The 18,454-nt window shown below is 36.6% G+C and overlaps 1 pseudogene; it reads right to left on the reverse strand.

Moving 5' to 3' along the window:
• Positions 1–447: 447 nt before the first annotated feature.
• Positions 448–18,454, reverse strand: part of LOC148108642 (uncharacterized) — a 78,709-nt pseudogene continuing 60,702 nt past the window's right edge.

Consider the following 18,454-nt stretch of genomic DNA (forward strand, 5'->3'; position numbering starts at 1 on the left):
CTGTGTGTGAGGCCCCTAAGTCCACCAGTGTGGAGGAGGTCGAGATGGCCCATATCCAATGAATCCTGATAAAGGTGCCCGTGTGGTAGGGCATGCAGGGTGGCCTTGGACAATGAAGAAGCCCTCTCTCATCCATACTGACCTTACCCATCTCTGGGTCTCTATTAGACATGGTGCCATTGTTCCTCAGGGGAGCCCTACCAGCTTAAGCATCAGACCAAAGCTCAAATGGTGGAGGGGGAGGTGGCTGGTGAAGTCCATGAGGCCAGCCAGCAGGATAAGGCTGTGAATGTGGCCCATAGTCCATGAATGGTGACAAAGGAGGGCCATGGATAAGGCCTGCAAGGTGGTCCTGGGAAATGAGGAAGCCCCCATGCATCCATATTGACCTTAGCCATCTCTGGGCCCTTTTTAGGGATGGTGCTGCTGTTCAATGAGGGAGCTGCTTTAGATTCTGAATCTCTCTGTGTTCTGCATCTCAGGTCTTCCCGGGATGGGTTCCTGCCTCATGTATCCCTCAGGCAGCGTCTTTTCTTCCATTATGTCCAGTCTGTATTTCAAGTAGGTGTTCTCCCAGCTCTCCTCTGCCACCTCCCTCTCCCAAATCCAAGCCTTGATCCGGTTGTCTTGAGCATTCTTCTCATGAACTGGGATCTGGTATCTGAAGGTGAGCTCTGCCTCCTGCAGCTGTTTTTGTAGTTGTTCAGTTTGTTGCTTGTGCTTGTGTATTTCTTCTGTAGCTACTTTCACATTTTCCTCTGAAGCTCACAGCTGATTCTTCTTTGCCACCAGTTTATAGTGTGTCATTTCCAGCTTCTCTTTCACAGCCACTTTCTTTGTTCATAGAATTCAACCAAGATCTCCGCTTTCTTCAGCTGTTTCAATTCTGTTTCCTTGGTTGTTTTCACAGACCTCAATGCATTGCAGTTGTCTTCCAGGACCTTTTTACTTTCTTCCAGTTCACATTTCTTGGGTCTCACAGCTCTCAGCTCTGGATCTTCGAGTTCATCTTGTGGCTTCAATTTAAGAGCTTCATCAGAGAGAAACTTACTTTCTCGAAGACATTTCTTTGCTTCATTGATCTTCTGCTCCCAAATGGTTATTTCTTCAGCAAGTTCTCTGTTTTATTTCTTAAACTGCTTGATCTTCTCAGTTATTGCTGTAAGTTAGCTTGATATTCTCAAGACTCTATAGCAAGGACAGTTCTCCAAGAGGGAAATGGTCAGGCAAAATATGGACAGGCTTCCTCGGTACTAATACGTTGCTGTCACTGACTTTACATGCTGCTGCAGCTCCTTAGCAAGCTGGTCCCAGTCATGGGTGAGGAATTCCAGGGTGAGGACAATAAATGCCATCACTTCTTCGGGCTTTGGTTCCAGTAGGACTCGGAAAGTGGGACCTTAGCTCCTTCTTCTAGAAGGTCCTGAGAGTCAGCAGTTTGTATATTCATGTCCCAGCTGAATGAGGATCCTGCTCCCCTCAATTTGGGTCAGGATTTCTCCCCAGAAACAAGCTGGCATCTCAGGAGATGCCAAATTGCTGCAAAGCCCCCAGGGTCTCCCCGGGGTGGGTGGTGGAACCTGCTGGAAATGCTGCTGTGGCTCTCTGTCCCGTGGCAGTGGCAGCCACACATGGTGCTCTGGAGGCAGTGGAAGCCCTTCTTCCCTACACTGTCTTCTTAAAAGAGCTGCCAAAGAGATCCTTTTAAAATGTAAGTTAAATTATGTCACTTTCTTACTTGGAACACTTCTATGGTTTTTGATCTTGCCCTGACGAAAAGACAGTCTTTATACTGGCTCAAAAGGCCCTGCCCAGGGGCACCTGGGTGGCTCAGTTGGTTTAGGGTCTGTCTTCGGTTCAGGTCATGATCCTAGGGTCTTGGGATCAAGCCCCATATTGGGCTTCTGGCTCCATGGGAAGCCTGCTTCTTCCCTCTGCCTCTGCCTCTGCCTCTGCCTGCTGCTCCCCCTGCTTGTGCTCTCTTGTTCTCTCTCCCTGTCAAATAAAAAATAAAATCTTAAAAAAGGCCCTGCCTGTCCTGCCTACCTACCCTTACCTAATCCTTATCTCTCACGCCTCATTTTCACCACTCTGTTCCCTACTCACACTGTTCCAGCCACATATGATTCATTGCCATTCCTGGAAAACAGGAGGCACACACCTACTCAAGATTCTTGCAGTTGCTGTTCTTTCTTTTTGGAATGATCTTTTCCAGGTATCTTTATGGCTTATTCTCTCAGGTTTTTAATCAAATATCAGCTTCTCAGTGTGGCCTTGCCTGATCACCCTATTCAAAATTAGCCACCCTGGCAATTCCTATCCCCCTTTTCTACTTTATTTTTCTCCATATCACTATCATCATCTAACATACCATTCATTTTACTTGTTGTATTTGTTTGTCTTCCTTGGTTAATATGTAGGCTTTACTGTGAGCAGAAGCTATTTTTATTTTTGTTGTTGTTGACTGCTGTTATCCAGAGCTTACAATGATGTCTAGACAGATAGTAGACAGACAATAAATTTTTATTGAATGAAATAATAAATTAACTCTGTGATAGGCCCTTGACCCTCTACATTTGCATTATACAGTTTCTTGACCTGGTCATCTGTATAGCATAAAAAGCATATATTTTGGAGTTGTACAGTTCAGGATTTGTATCTTGATGTTCCCATTTACTAGCTATATGCTTGGTTAGTTGCTTCCTTTCTCTGAGTTTCAGTTTCCCCTTCTGTAAAATGAGCATAGTAATCCCTGCCCTAAAGTCATGAAGACTAATATGTGAGAATGTGTAAAAATGTTCTGACCTATGTCTATGTAACACTGCCCCCTGAAACTTCCTGAAATGAAGTTTTCATTCCATGACCTCTATGATGGAAAAAAATAGGTGAGAACCTTATTTTGACTACTGGAGTGACCAAATTCCTCTTCTGGGATTTCAAGAATGTCAAGATCTTCCCATTCTGTTCCTGTCCCTCCTAATGACATCTTTTTTTTTTTTTTTCATCCTCCCACCAATATACCCTATTCTTTTGTCATTTACCTAAGCATAGCATAGGCATTTCTTCCTCGATGTCTTTGCTCGTTCTCTTTTCATTCTCCTGTCTTTCCTGTTTGTTTAAATGCTATTTTTTTTCCAAGATAGAGTTCAAGTCTTTCTTTCTTTATATAGTAACCTCCTCACTTATTTCAGCTCAGAGCAATTTTTATTTGAACAGGTGGAAAATCTCAGAAGAAAAATGGGAACTATTAAAAATTAAATGATTCCAGAATTGAAAAGTATAAGTATCTTACATGAAAAAAATCTCCACTGAACTTCGAATGAATTTATAATCTGTATACTATACAATCACACAGTTTAATAACTAATCGGTCATTTTAAAGTAGATTATGAAATAGAATGCTGAGTGAAATTTTTCTTTTGCCACAAGATATGACTAGGGGTTAAAATTAAAAACAAAGAGAAGTTAATATAGTGAGGAAGGGACACTATAAGGACATTAAAATGACAACAATCATTTGATTATGAAATAAGGAAACTGGGGACATGTCAAGAACTGACTTCTTTAGAATTCTGTCTCCTCATTTCTTAGTACTTTCCCCACTAACCAGTACTTCTCTGAATTTTCCATACTCTTTTCACCTATATTTACATACTTGAAGTTCTCACACTCCCCTCCACCCCACACCAGTTTTGCCATTTTTAAATTCCCATCTATCAAACCTTGACTCTGGTGTGACCCCCTTCCAATCTTAGCCCATCCTCAAAACCTCTCCTTGGTCTAGACTAGGGGCTTCTCCAGTGCTTCCAATGATCTGTAAATAGTACTTATTGTGATTGTAATTTTAATAAGTAATTGTGAATTTTGTTGGTTTCTTGTTCTTGAAAATACTGGACTGTGAACTCCTCAAGGACATTATATGTATCTCTCACCTTTATATTAGCAGATTCTAATACAATGCCTTCCAGAAAAGGAGACTAATATATATATATAATATAGACTAATATATATATATATATATATATATATATATATATATATATATATATATATGGAATACATGAACAAAAGAATGGATGGATGGATGGATAAATGTTAGAGTATAAATGCTTGACCAAAATTTGAGAAAAAGTACTACTTCAAAATCTTGTCTAGGGATGGTTTCATTTTATTTACATCTGCTTTTTTTCTGAATGACTGCACATTCATTCTTACCAAATGAGAACTATGCTGGTGAGACCATTTTTACTTCTTTTAAAGTTATTCTAAAGATATTTTCTGGCTGTTTTCTTGAAATATTTTGTTACTTTTGAGATGCTTTATAGGAATGTGATAAAACTGATGACTGGTTTATATTTTTATTTTTTAATTTTGTAAAGGAAGTTACATTATCCTGATTAAAACATAAATCTTTTGGCCAAGGATTCTGTTGATCACTAAAGCCATTAATAAGGATAATGTTGATTAAATGTTAAAAATTAGGATCTGTTAGGATGAGGCAAAAAATAAACTTAAAAATTTTTTTATTTAAAAAGTAGCATACATATGGGTCATCTGGGTGGCTCAGTCACTTACATGGCCTAACTCATGGTTTCAGCTCCGGTCATGATGTCAGGGTCCCGGGATCAAACTCGGAGTTAGGCTCCATGTTCAGCACGGGGTCTGCTTGAGGATTCTCTTTCCAACTCCCTCTGCCCCTCCCCCTGCTCGTACTCTCTCCCTCCCTCTCTCTCTAAAATAAATAAAACCTGAAAAATAAAATAAAATGTAGACTACTTATGAACATTAAATACTTCTCAGTTTGAAGTTAATGTATTTATATTGAGAATTTGGGATATTAAAATTTTTTAATTAGTGGAGTAACAAAATAAGTAATGGATACTCATGGCCATATATTAGGGATATAATATTAAACTATATTAGTTAAGGTAATCTAGCTGTTTAAGAAAATTGATAAATCATGTAATAGCTCAGATGTAATGGAAATTTAATTCTCACTAATTTAAAATCCATAATAAGTGTTCCTGATCAAGAGGTGGCTTTCCTCCAGGAGGAAATTGAGGAACCAAGACACCATCTATTTAGTGGCTCGACCAGCTTGAGCATAGGCTTCTAAGGTTACCTGACTCATCTGTAAATGATGGCAAAGAGTAAACAAGATAGGGGATACAGGTAGAAGTTTTAGGGGATGGGTCTGAAAACACCAATCACTTTTCATATTCCATTGACTGGTACTCAGTAACATGGCCATTCCAATCTGCAAAGGAAGTTAAGAAATATGTCTAGCTATGTGCCCAAGAAGTAGAGAAACAGGTTGATAATCACTTAACCAGAATTGATTCCAAAATGTTTTTTACAATTTAAATAATTTTTCTCCATATACATACTGATTTTTATAGTTCTCATTTGTAGAAACTTTTCATATAGTTATAGGTAGTCTCACATTTAAGCATGCATTTATTAATTAATGTCATTCCAGTTAAAATTGTGGAGTATCTTTTATATAACAAAAATTAGGTCTTTATGCAAGACAATTTCAAGTTCTAATTTCTTCCAAAAGAAAATTATAGTTATTTCTCAGCATTGGCTTACTATATAGATAATAGGTCCTTTACTTATATTTAGAGTGATTATTGTGAACGTGTATACATAATTTTTGGTGCATTTACTTACATATCAAGTTATAAATATGTGCTTCATTCACTAATTTACACATTTGAATAAATAAAATCAGCAATTTTAATGTGCTTGAGAAAGAAAGAATCTGAGATCTTATTTTCCAAAAAACTAATCAAAATGACTTATTTCTTTTTGACATTAAGAAATCCCACCATGAAATAGAATGTTAATGATATTTGGTCTGGTAGACAAGTCAGTAATTACTTTAAACAATCATAGTTAAAAGTTGGATTATACATTTTTGTATGTGATAGCATACCTTGATCTGCTATTTTTGGGTTCTTTCCTTATAGTAAACTGTATTTGCTTTCATTTGATTTGCTTTAGAATTTTTCTTACTCTTGGTACTCCCAAAGTAATGTTTTTTATCTATTTTGCTGTCAAGATCTTTAAATCCTGAGAGACAATTTCTGCAACACTAGCTTCTGATGGTCACAAATATAGCCTTGGACCTCATTTTGTTTATATTGACTTCCTTAAGAAGGATTAGATTGCATTACTTTGAAATGGTCCTGTGATCATACTTTAGGTTCATGGTTAAGTTTTGTCTGCTTCTATTGAAGAGATGTGTCAAGCAGAAGACTGTGTACCCATTCCTAGCGCTAAGGGAGGACTCCCAACTACATGGAGGATAGCAGAGATCGTCACTATGCCAGCCATCAGGCATAGAAGTCAAACACTTCTGCCCATTGCATCTTGATATTGGAGTTGCCAAGGAAAACACATTGTAGTCAAGCACTGGTTAGAACAACACACTTACATAGAGAAGAGACAGAGCAAGATCAGCTCTAATAGTATGTCATTCAGCCCCCTATGGCCAGCAAGTCCTCTTCCTGGCAGCCAAGGCAGAGCACATGGCCTGCACACACCCCTCTTGTGCAGTAGAACCTTGACCCCTCCTCCGTCGAGTCTGAAATACTGAAAGCTGGGGGTGTGCCTGAGAGCCACTGATGCACACACTTAGTAGAACAAAGGAACACTCTCTGAGCCTGAAACAGGGAAAGATCTTCCCACACAAGGCCATAGCTGGGCAGTATTCCAGGCCCAGGGACCATTCTCATATGACCAAATGGGGCAATACTGTGCACATGAGATTGCCTTTCCCAACAAGATGACACCCATATATAGATTATACTAGGTCAGTGTTGGAAATAGGAGGACAAAATTTTCTAAATTTCCATAATATTTTCTTTCTGAATTTTCCATGTATCTCTTCAAAACCAATTCAAATTGACTTAAGCAAAAAAAGGAATATATTAGCACATATAAATGAAAAATCAGGCTTTTATGTTGGCTGGATGCAAATACTCCAACACTGTAATCTGTTTTCTGTCCCTTTCCACCACTCAGATCAGTTTCCCCCATTCTATAGAGTATACTGTATACCCTGTACCATACATTCTCAAGCAAGCTTCCCCCACAGAGTGGCAAAGAATGGAAGTAGCCCATGGTCTATTTTTTAAGTTTTTTGCTCAAAACCCCAGCCAAAAAGAAAGTCTTCTTTCCCCAAGTTTCAGCAAAATTTCTAACTTTGGTCACATTTGGACCCTGACTCAGTCTCACTGTCCAAAGAGATGGGTACATGGATTAGTCAGGTCTGGATTACATGCGCACATCAGAGTTTGGGTGATAAGATCGTCCCTCCTTGAAGAGAAATGTTCAATTACATATCAGTGGTGGTTTTTGAGCTGTAACCAGCAGACTTGAAAATGGGCTTGTATTGAACATGGTCAAAACAAAGTATGTTTTTATAAATATTAATATTTAAAGTAACTAGTAGTAAAATATTTGATTCAAATCCAATTAAAGGAAATCAAATCAGTGGAGCATTCACTTCAGGCTGCTTTTATTTTCACCTGGTCCACACACATTACCATTGGTATTCATAGTAAGATTCCTGGGAAGAATCAGGGTTGCAGTTGATGGCAGCCACATAAAATGAAGTTATCTAGTCCATATGGACATTGACACTTAACCTTAATACCATGATGCTTTCTCTAATAAGATGAGGTAGCTAGTCACAATAATTAGAAATGCATTATCAGCCTTTAAGGGCTATAGAGGAAATAGAATTAAGTTTCTACCTCTAAGAATAGAAAGTGAACACATGGTGGCAAAAGTGCTTTGAATATGGAAGGAAAAAGAAATGTGCATTTATACATCATTATTCTTTATTTTGAGACTCCTGGTGTGCCCATGTTTCTTTTTGATGGATTGTTTAGGAGTTTAGACATTGTTTCTTGGCAAGGATTGCTAGAAAATTTTACACATGTGTAAAATGAGAGAGACTTGAGATAGCAATGTAGTCTTAAATTGCAGAGCTAAGTTAAATAGAGGAGAGAACACTCATTGTAGGCCAGGGGAACTTTTTGAACAACATCATTTAAGTGGGACTGCATATTGTGTTTGCAGCACTATGACTGAATTGGATGGCTGATGTATACAGAGGGTTATAGAGACAGGGATCTGATGAGAACTTTGAATACTTGGATAAGTACTGTGAAAGATATTTTTAAAATAGTGGGGAGCCAGTGAAGATTTTTGAACAGGTGTTTAAGTATGAAATAGTTTGAGGAGGGGGAGAGGGAGATATAGTTTGCATGGAAACCAATTAAGTAACAGTTGTATTTCTCTGGGAAAGAGGGTCTAGGTGAGAGTGGAAGAGTTGTCAGGAAGGAAATAAATGACTTTTTTAATCTGGTGGCTATAGGAGGTAAGAGAAAGGGGCAAGAGAGGAGTCAGGGATCACTATCTTTTGCAGCTCAGAAAACCACTGACCTTAGTATTGTTGTTGTTGTTGTTTTTAAGATATTTCTCCATTTGAGAGAGAGAAAGGGGGGGGGAACATGGGGTGGGAAGCAGAAGGAAAGGGAGAGAGAAACCCAAGCAGACTACATGCTGAGCATGGAGCCTGACGCAGGGCTCAATCTCATGACCCCGAGATCACGGCCTGAGCCAACAAAACCAAGAGTTGGGCCTGACTTAAAACCAAGAGTTGGATGCTCAAATGACTGTGCTACTCACGTACCCCACTGACCTTAGTTTTTTATAGTTTTCCTTATAATTCTAAGTTAACGTGCATGTATCCAAGGAAATGAATAGTTTTACTCTGTTTTTCCTTAGAAAAATCTCGAGTTATCAGACATAAATGTTATAATAGCCATAGAGGGTGCCATGTTGAGGACTCTTTAAAATTATTAAAGAAAATTTAGAAAACAAAGGAAACACAAATTCTATCACCCTAACCCTGCTATTTTTGTTTTTATAAGCCCAGTGTCTCCGTGCATTTTTGTTCATACACAATTGCAGTAATCATTTATCTAACATTTTCTTATTGTTCTCTTCACTTATTTAGTTAGATATTAGATTAGTTATTAATACTTTGAAGGATTTAAAAAAATATTTAAAGTCTTTGAAAATCCTGATTCTGCAAAGACCCCCTTAGTAAACAATTGTGTCTTTTCTTTAGGAGGGCTTCTAGGGCTCTTAAAGATGCTTTTAAAGGATCTTCTTAACATGTTTTATTTATAATCTTTTTTTTCTATTTGAGGGTTTCTAATCCTTCAAAGATAGAGCATCTACTTAAAATGTTAAGGCAGTTCTATAGCTTTAATTATAGAAGTGAAGAAAGAGGAACTAAGAGTAAAAAAAGAACATCAGTAGCTATAGTGTTGTATTTGTTGATTTCAAGATTCCCTTCATAAGTGAGTCAAAATGTAGAGGGAGAGGGGAGCATAGGGATTTCAGGAGGGCAGTTTGTGTTCTTTCTTGGGGTCACAGTTATAAGTGAAACTTTTAGTGATGGTCTTACTGTATTTTAAGTCAGGAACTTCTGTTGATCAAGTCCTGGAATTTTGTAACTTATATCAAATTCTGTACTATTTAGTGTGTGTTGTGCAGTGTTCCATTGAGGGTATCATATGATTGATACCTCAAAAAGGAGAAATTAACCTATTCATAGGGATTATCCATTTGAAACTCCCCTCCCCCCTTTTCTCTCTCCCTTATCACTTCCAATGTCTCCTGTTTTATTTTCCTGGTATTTTAGTATTTTTCCACTCTTACCATTTTTTCTCATTAGGACTGTTAATGAAATACTATTCAGAATCAACACAACTGAAGCTACGAAAGTTGTCAAGATGTATGAAGTTTTTCCAAAACCCATTATTTAAAGATGTATTGCAGCTTCAGACCTCTCTAAGACATAGTTCAGTATGGAAAAATTAACTAATTAATTAGTTGAAATTAATACTATTTACTAATGACTGTCATTCTGGAAAATGTCCATGAAAAATATCTATTAGATACCAGTTTAGTTTCTGTGGTGTTATTATAACTTTAGTTAATCATTTTTATAGTTGGTGACAAATACTCCACTTGCTGTCAAGAGTCTCACTGGGTAGAAATTACAGAATAAAGTCACGTGAAACTTCAAAATTATTCAGCAGATACAGCCAAATACAGATTGCCATTTGTACTGGGTTAAGATTTACTTTATTAGGCCTCTTTTCCTCTCCATTCCATAAAAAGTTAAAGTTATATTTTGAATTGCATGCTGAGAGAAAAGATCACTTTCTTTCCAAAAAAGTGGTTTTAGAAGTAGACATATATTTTATTCATAATGAAGATAGATATTATCCTTAGAAATCACTTTAAAAAGAGTGAGCACCTAAATTGGCATAATGGCAAATTGCATATATGTTACAATTAATGGAACAGTATTCATAGGAACTCAGAGATATTTTTCTCTAATCTATCATTCTTAGCAAACCTTTATATTTTGTGGTACTTGGGACCAAAGTCTTTTCCCATATCTGTAGGCTTACAATGGTAGAAGTCCATTTTGTAGAGAGACACAGATAATCATCACTTAATATAATTACCTGCTTAGAGAGGTTACTTAACTCAGACACTATTTGAATAATTAAGGCAGAGTTTCTGCCAGCTAGGTTTTACATTAGGAGAAGCACTTAGCAGAGGCTGATATAGTGTCATGAGGTCAAAGGATTTTTTATCAAGCCTTCCTGGCCAGTTTAAAGAAGGGAAGACATTGATAGCCATTGCCTGCGGTAGTACATGAATATGAAGATAAGCTCGAAAATAGGTTCTAATATCCATAGTTGAAAAAAAAAAGCAATTCATAGAATAAGAACTTAAACACTAGTGTGCATTTTAATGTATATGTTCCTGGTTCACTTTTTACCAATTTAGTAAACAGCAACATGCTTAGGTTTTTTTTTTTTTTAATTATGCACCCTTCATACCATAGACCTTGTCCTTTTGTTTCCTAAGTTGAATTATAAAATGTAGTTCTTTATGTACTCAGCCTGTTTTGGCACTTTTTTCCCCTAAATCTCATGCAAATCTATGGTTTGTCTTATAAATGATCAAATCTATAAAAAAATGCATGTAAATTTTCATGACACACAAAAAATTCCCATCACAGTTTATAGTGCCTTGGTTTTCTGATATTTAACAATTCACTTTTAAATGTGCTCAAGTATCTGTTTAGAAAATATACAGTTTGTTCAATATTTAAAACTTCAAGTTGATCAGTTACTTTTTCAAATAGAATATAGGGAAAGAATAGGTTCAAAAGTAAATAGATTTCAAAAATACTTTGTTTTTTACTTGCCATTTAATTTCTGGTTTCTCTGACTTTGAGATGAAAGCTTAAGAAATTCATCACTTTTGTGACTTTATTGCCTCATTGAACATTTTTCTCTGCAAAGATATGAGTACGTGTTAGACACTGTGGGAATGCAAACATATGTAAGATACAGTTTCTGAGAACTTGAATTCTCAGCACAAGTAATGACATATATTCAAATAAATATTTGTGGCCATATTTGTTAGTTCCAGAATCTATTTCCAAGTAGCTTTAGTCTTTGGAGGATCATTAGGTTATAAGAGAGACTGGGGTATTTAATGGTTCATTGAATATTTCTGTAAATATTTATATATAGAAACTTTCAATAGTGTCTCCCTCTGGTAAGGGAACACATTTCATTGCATATAGTTTTAAAAATCTACAATCTTCAAAGAAAAAATAGTTTAAATAAGAAAGAAGAAGGAATTGTATTAAGTCGGCATTAGGTACTGCCTGAATCAGCATGGTGAGAAGATGGTGCTGGTAGCACATGATAGATTCTCAGCTCCTCAGCTGTTGCATTTGCATGGCATGCTCATGCTAACTCACTAGCTACCCATGCCAGCCTTGTATCTGTAGCTCCTCCTATATTCTACAGTATGTTAGCAAAACATATCTATACCACTCTGTAATATTTTCATGATTCTCTCTAAACTTCAAGGAAAATCTAGATACACTATTTATTGTTACCTATGGTTGCTGTTTATTCTCCCTTCTCTCAGTACATGTATCTATATTGAGATTGAGGTTTGAGAGTTAAAGATATATCATCCCTAAGACACTCTTTCTATATGCATGGAACAAAATTACCCCTAGGAAAGTGGAGCCAAGAAATGTGGTTATTGGAGGAAAGTATTTGAACTGGAAGAATGGATAGAATTAACTGGAGAATATTGAGAGAGATGGGTCAGGGTAGTCCATTTAGAGGGAATGACCAAAGAAAAGGAACAAGTTGTATTTGGATAATGATCAGTGGTTTTCCTGGAACAGAGGATAAATGTAGGGAAATATAGGACAGCAGGACCTCTCTCTAGTTCTTATCTAACTGTACTAATTTTTATTCTTGTTCATTTTTTAAGGTATTTTCTTTGGAAACATTTTCTCCCTTGTTATCTGTGACACCACAGTTTCTTCTCTTTTATCGAACTACTGCTTTCATGAATTATCCTGTAAACTTAGATGTGATCTAAGACTTCCTGATCCCTCTGCTCTCACGGCTCGGACTGTCACTTACATAGCAGAGACCCCAGTGCTACATCATCAGCCACAGCCTTCCCTTGAGCTCCATTTGTACTTCCAAGTTCACCCTGGACATGCTTACGTGAATGGTTTTCAGGTATCCAGAGTTCAACATTTCTAAAACCTAGTCCTGCTTTTCCTTACTTATTTCTAATTCAGGTAGTGTTATCACCATGTATACAGTTATACAAGCTAGAAATCTTACAGTAAATCTGTATTTTCCCTTTTCCCCACATGTAATCACTTCGCTAAGTCTTACTGATTTTAAAACAGTATTCTACTTCACTTATTTGGTTTTCTTTTGCAAAACCTGGTTTTTGTTTTTTACCTGTGATTTGTATGTGATGATTGTCCTTTTTGTCAAAATTCAGTCTTTCTTTGTCCCCATTCATTATTGCTTATCTTTGTTTCACTAAAAAGGTTTTCTCTTTAATCTGGCTTAGAGCACATTATGTGTTCAAATCTTTTCTCCTATTTCTTGAATTAACTTGGCTTTATGGGGTGATATTTATCTTACCCTCACATTGATCCTCTTCTTGTGAATTATAGTATGCTTTCATATTACCTAGTGATTTGCTTGTCTGACACCCCTTTGTCTGGTGTGCTATGTGCTAGCCAGGAACAGTGCTGCTCCTGGATCTGATTCTTGGAATATTTCACAGAGGTGCTATAGTTTAGTATTATAATAACAGCCAGGGAGCCTGGGTGGCTCAGTCAGTTAAGCGTCTGCCTTTGGCTTAGGTCATGATCCCAGGGTTCTGGGATAGAGCCCGCATTGGGCTCTCTACTTAGCGGGGAGCCTATTCTTCCTCTCCCGCTGCCTGCCACTCTACCTACTTGTGCTCTCTCTGTTTGTTAGATAAATAAATAAAATCTTAAAAAAAATAACAGCCAATATTTATGGATAATGTTCTTCATGCAACTTACGTTTAAGTGGGAGGAGAGAGAAAATAAGGAAAATGTGAGAATAGTATGAGAGAGATGGTAAGTACTATGGGGAAAAATGAAGTATAGACGGGGTTGAGGTAGAATGAGGGGTTTAAGTTAAACTGAATGCCCAGAGAAGTTCTCACTGAGAAGCTATATCTGAGCAAGACCAGAAGGAGACGGAGCAGTTAGCTATCCGAAGGATGAATATTTCAGGTAGAAGGAAAACCAACAGCATACATCTTGAGATAGAACAGGCCTGGCTTGATGAGGGAGACAGTAGTGAGAGAGGACAAGGTCAAAGAGATGTGGAAGAGACAGTTGTCTTAGGACTTTGTGGGCCACTGTAAATATTTTTAGTTTTTATTTAATCATTGCATTTAATCCTTACAATAACCCTGTGAAAACCTATCATTATTCTCATATCAAATCTCTAATCTCACATAGAGATTAGAAAACTGAAGCTTAAAATGCTTACATTACTTCCAAAACCCACACAACTAGTAGTGATGAATCAGGATCTGAATCATCCAGTCTAACTTCAGATGGTATTTAAAGTTAAAAGGATTTTGGGGAGTTTTAATTTTACCTTTGTGTAATAAATGCCTTTTGTTTTGTTTTTGTTTTAGGGGGCCAAAAACAAAAAACAAATGAAAACATTAACCAAGTTTCTTTGGGAACTCCAAGATAATAGATCCCATACTCCAAAGTGAGGTTGAAGGCCACAATGATTTAGAATTATAAAGAAGTTAGTGTGGAATTGGTTAGACAGCATTTACACCCTAAAACACATGAAGGGCATAAAAGTCCAGGAGACCAGGGGAGAAATTTTGGAGAGAGATACTGGACTATGTAAATACCCTCTCCAAATTGGTTGAGGGAAATAGTCCCTTTCCTTCGCCTGGAGTCAAGGAAATGGTGGCCTTAGACCCCCCAGAGACCTCAATATTTGCCCTTATTGCTTGGAGGACACAGGGAATTAATATGTGATATCTTAAATCCCAGCTTCAGTACCTTCTAACTATAGGACATTGGGCAAACTATGTAAATTCCATGTCTCTGTTCATTCTGAAAGGAATTAATCGTCTTTTTTTTTATTGTTGAGATGATTAAATGAGAACACATATATTAATGGGTATGTATCTGGTATGCATCTAATACAATTGCTGGCATGTAGCAGTTTTTCAATAAATGAGTTATAATTATTGAGAATACTAGAATGTCTATGGGATTTGAGCTTAGGTTAGAAGTTGGGGTTTGTAAATTATGGAAATTATTGGTCAATAACTACTAATTGGAGGCAGTGAGGTAGATGGAGGGATGAGATATTCCAGGGCAGAAGAAAAGAAGAGAGAAAAAACACTTGAGAAAAATACTGGAAGGGGTTCTACAGGAAGGGGGAAAATAGTAAACGGTGATGTTAGAGGAACCAAGTGTCATGTAAAACTGAAGAGGGCCTTGATTAGGATGGTAACCTGGAGGATACCATTGACTTGGGCAATTTGGAAACTATCTTTTGATAAAAAGTGTCTTTTGAGAGAAAAATTTGGTAAAGTTTATAGAAGGGGAAGGAAGCCGAGTTGTAGTATTTCATTGAAGAATGCATTGGAGATGAAAAAGTGAAGATAGCTGATACTGACTGCTTTGTCAAGAAGTTTGATAGTGAAAGCAAGGAGAGATATGTGTTGGTAGTTCATGAGGGAATCAGGTTTGTGGGAAGGTTGGTTTAAGATGTGGGAGGAATGAGTATTTAGGTTTCCCAATAGAAAAAAAGCAGGTGTTAAAGGGATACAGCAAGGTAGAGGTAGGAAGAAAGAGAAACAAGAATATGGGGGTGGGATTAGTCATCTGAAACATGAGAGTGAGGGGTAATGAGAGGTAAAGATGGGTATAAGGCTGAGAGGAGAAAAGTTGATAAATTTAATGCCTCATGAAAGATTCTTTGTGAAATTAGAGGCAGGTCCTCTAAAAGTGAGGGGTGATACCGAAGTTAGGGCTTACATTAGTGATTAAAGTTAGGAATGGGTATTGTGGGGTATGAAAAAGGGAATGGACTTGAATAAGTACTATATGCGCAAAGCAATATGGAAGGCCCTATCGGCATTTTGAATAACACTGTAAAGAAGTCGAGGCAGTGCAGTTTTTGCAGCCACAGACAACCTAGGAGCTGGGCTAGAGTAAACAGATGGTTGTTCAGACAGTGGTATAAAAAAGATTGGCAGGTTAGGCAGAAGAAAATGAAAGAGTATGTGGGAATTGAAGAGTATTATTAACCAATTAAGGGGAAGGATACAGTTTTTAAAACCAACTGGGTCCTGATAATCCATGCATTCACTGCAGTCTGATAGTAAGCTGTTTTCTTACAGATGGAAAATGAGTAAAATTTTCTTTTCAAATTACTGATAACCCTCACTCTGCTGCTACATTTTGGGCACTGATTAAATGTTCCATCTAACTAATGGAGCGCAATGAATAAGAGAGTAAGTACTAGAGTTATAATCCTGGATTTAAATCCTGCTTGGTTGCTTATGAGCTCTGAGATTTGGATAATGCAATTATCTTCTTTGTGCTACAGTTTTATCATGTGTTAAAAAAAGACAATTAAAAATACTCTCTCTTACAGAGTCATTGTGATGATTAAATGGATAGTACATGTGAAGTTTTTAGCTCAGTACTTAGAACATTGTAAATTTCCCACAAATGTTAGCTATTGCGTTAGTTGACTATTGCTGCAGTAATATTGTGTAACAAACTTCTGCCAAACTCATTATCATACCAACGCACACTTTTAATTTTCTTACTCATAAGTGACTCTGCTTTAGGCTATGGTTTGTTTCTAGGCTTTGAGGCAAATTTAGGTTTGTTCCTTATGCCTCCGTTGTGAGGTCTAGTTTAAAGGGTCATAGGGTACTTGGGTTGTTTTCATATGTTGATGTATGAGTTCAAGAGCAAGCCAAACTCTGCGAATACCCTGCACGCTTATATTCCAGTGGCCAAACCAAGTCATATGGCCAAAGATGAAGGCAATGCGGGTGGGAAGTATACTCTGTCCCAAAGAACAGAGGAAATGAATATCTGCTCAGTAAAACTGCAGCTTAACTATGACATCTCAATACTTTCTTTTTAATTAGCAAGAAAAAATAACACCCAGCTGAAATAATATTATTTTTAAATTTAATTTAATTTCATTATTGTGTTTTATTTGCAGTGTTAGTTGACATACAATGTTATATTAGTTTTAGGTGTACAGCATAGTGATTTGACAATATATGATTATTTTTAAACCTAATTTTCACAAATTTGGTCTAAGGGAAATGTTAGTGTTATAAGTGAAAGAAAATTGCTAACAAAAGAAAATTTCACTTGATATTTTGAGAATCTTTGATATCCAGTATGTCAGTTTATTCAATATATGAGGACTGAATGTCTCAAGCTCTCTGATATTTTCCTACTAGTAAGCTATTTAACATTTTCCTCCTATTGCTCCTTAAAAAAAATTATTGATATATAAATTGCATGCAGTAAAATTCACCCACTTTAAAGGTATAAATGAATTTGACAAGTATATAACAATGTAACTAGAACTACAATAATGATATAGAATATTTCCATCATCCCCCAAAAGATCTCTCATTTCCCTTTGCAGTCCATTTTTACCCAACAGTCTCACCCCTGGGTGGCCACCAGTTTGCTTCCTATCACTATAATTTTTTCTGTTCTAGAATTTCATATAAATAGAATTGTATAGTCCTTTGTGCCTGGCTTTTTTCACTTATATATTCATTATCCCTTTTTATTGCTGAGTAGTATTCCATTGTATAGATATACCATAATATGTTTATTCATTCACCTGTTGATGGACATTTGGCTATAATGGCTATAATGAATAAAGCTGTGAACATTTGCATGCAAGTCTTCGTGTTTTTATTTCTCTTGTAGGAGTGGTAAACCTGTAAGAGTGGGATTTTGCATTGTATATTACAAATATGTTTAACATTTAAAGAACTTTACAAAATGGCTGTGCCTTGTTACCTTCCTACCAGTAATGTATAAATATTCCAGTTGCTCCACCCCCGTGCCATGAATAGTTATCAGTCTAATTTTTGCCATTCTAATAGTATATAGTGGTATTTTATTGTGGTTTTAATTTGCATTTCTCTGGAGACTAATAATATTGAGCATCATTTCCTTTGCTTATTTGCCATTCACATATCTTCTTTGGTGAAGTATCTGTTCAAACTTTTGCCCATTTTTAAATTGTTTATGTTCTTAATATTGAGTTGAAGTTGTTTATATATTTTGAAAACAAGTCCCTTATCAGATTTATGGTTTGCAAAGTTATTTTCACAGTCTTTGGCTTGCCTTTCCATTTGTCTAATGGTGTCTTTTGAAGGACAAGCTTTAATAAATTTTGATGAAGTCCAGTTTTACATTTTTTGTGTATGATTCATGCTTTTTATATTATAGTTAAGAAACTTTGCTTTTCCAAAGTCACAGTCACAAGGAGTTTCTCCTGTGTTTTATTCTAGGTGCTTTATAGTTTTACATTTTGAGATATGATTCATTTCAATTTATTTTGTATATAGTATGAGGAAGGTTGAATTTAATTTTTTTCTATATCCATTGTCCAGCACCATTTTTTGAAAAAGACTCCAGTTTCCTTCCTCATTGAATTACTACCTTGCCACTCTTGTTAGTCAGTGGACCACAGAGGCTTCTGACTTAGTTGCATGAGGAGTTCGGTGGACCTAATCCCCAACAAAACTGGTGAAAAAAGAAAAAAAAAAACACTTAATATCTATGGAAATGGTCCTAAGGATATACAGTAAATGAAGAAATGTTTATTTAAGAAAAATATATTTTTTGATAAGAGTGAGATTCTATGGTAGCTGAACTGAGACCCACTCCTCTCACTCCCCATCCCAATCAAGCAAGATGGAAATTCCACTTAGACTGGTG

The sequence above is a fragment of the Ursus americanus genome, chromosome 17, assembly GCF_024610735.1.
Source record: "Ursus americanus isolate L20-20 chromosome 17, mUrsAme1.1.p, whole genome shotgun sequence".
Lineage (NCBI taxonomy): Eukaryota > Metazoa > Chordata > Mammalia > Carnivora > Ursidae > Ursus > Ursus americanus.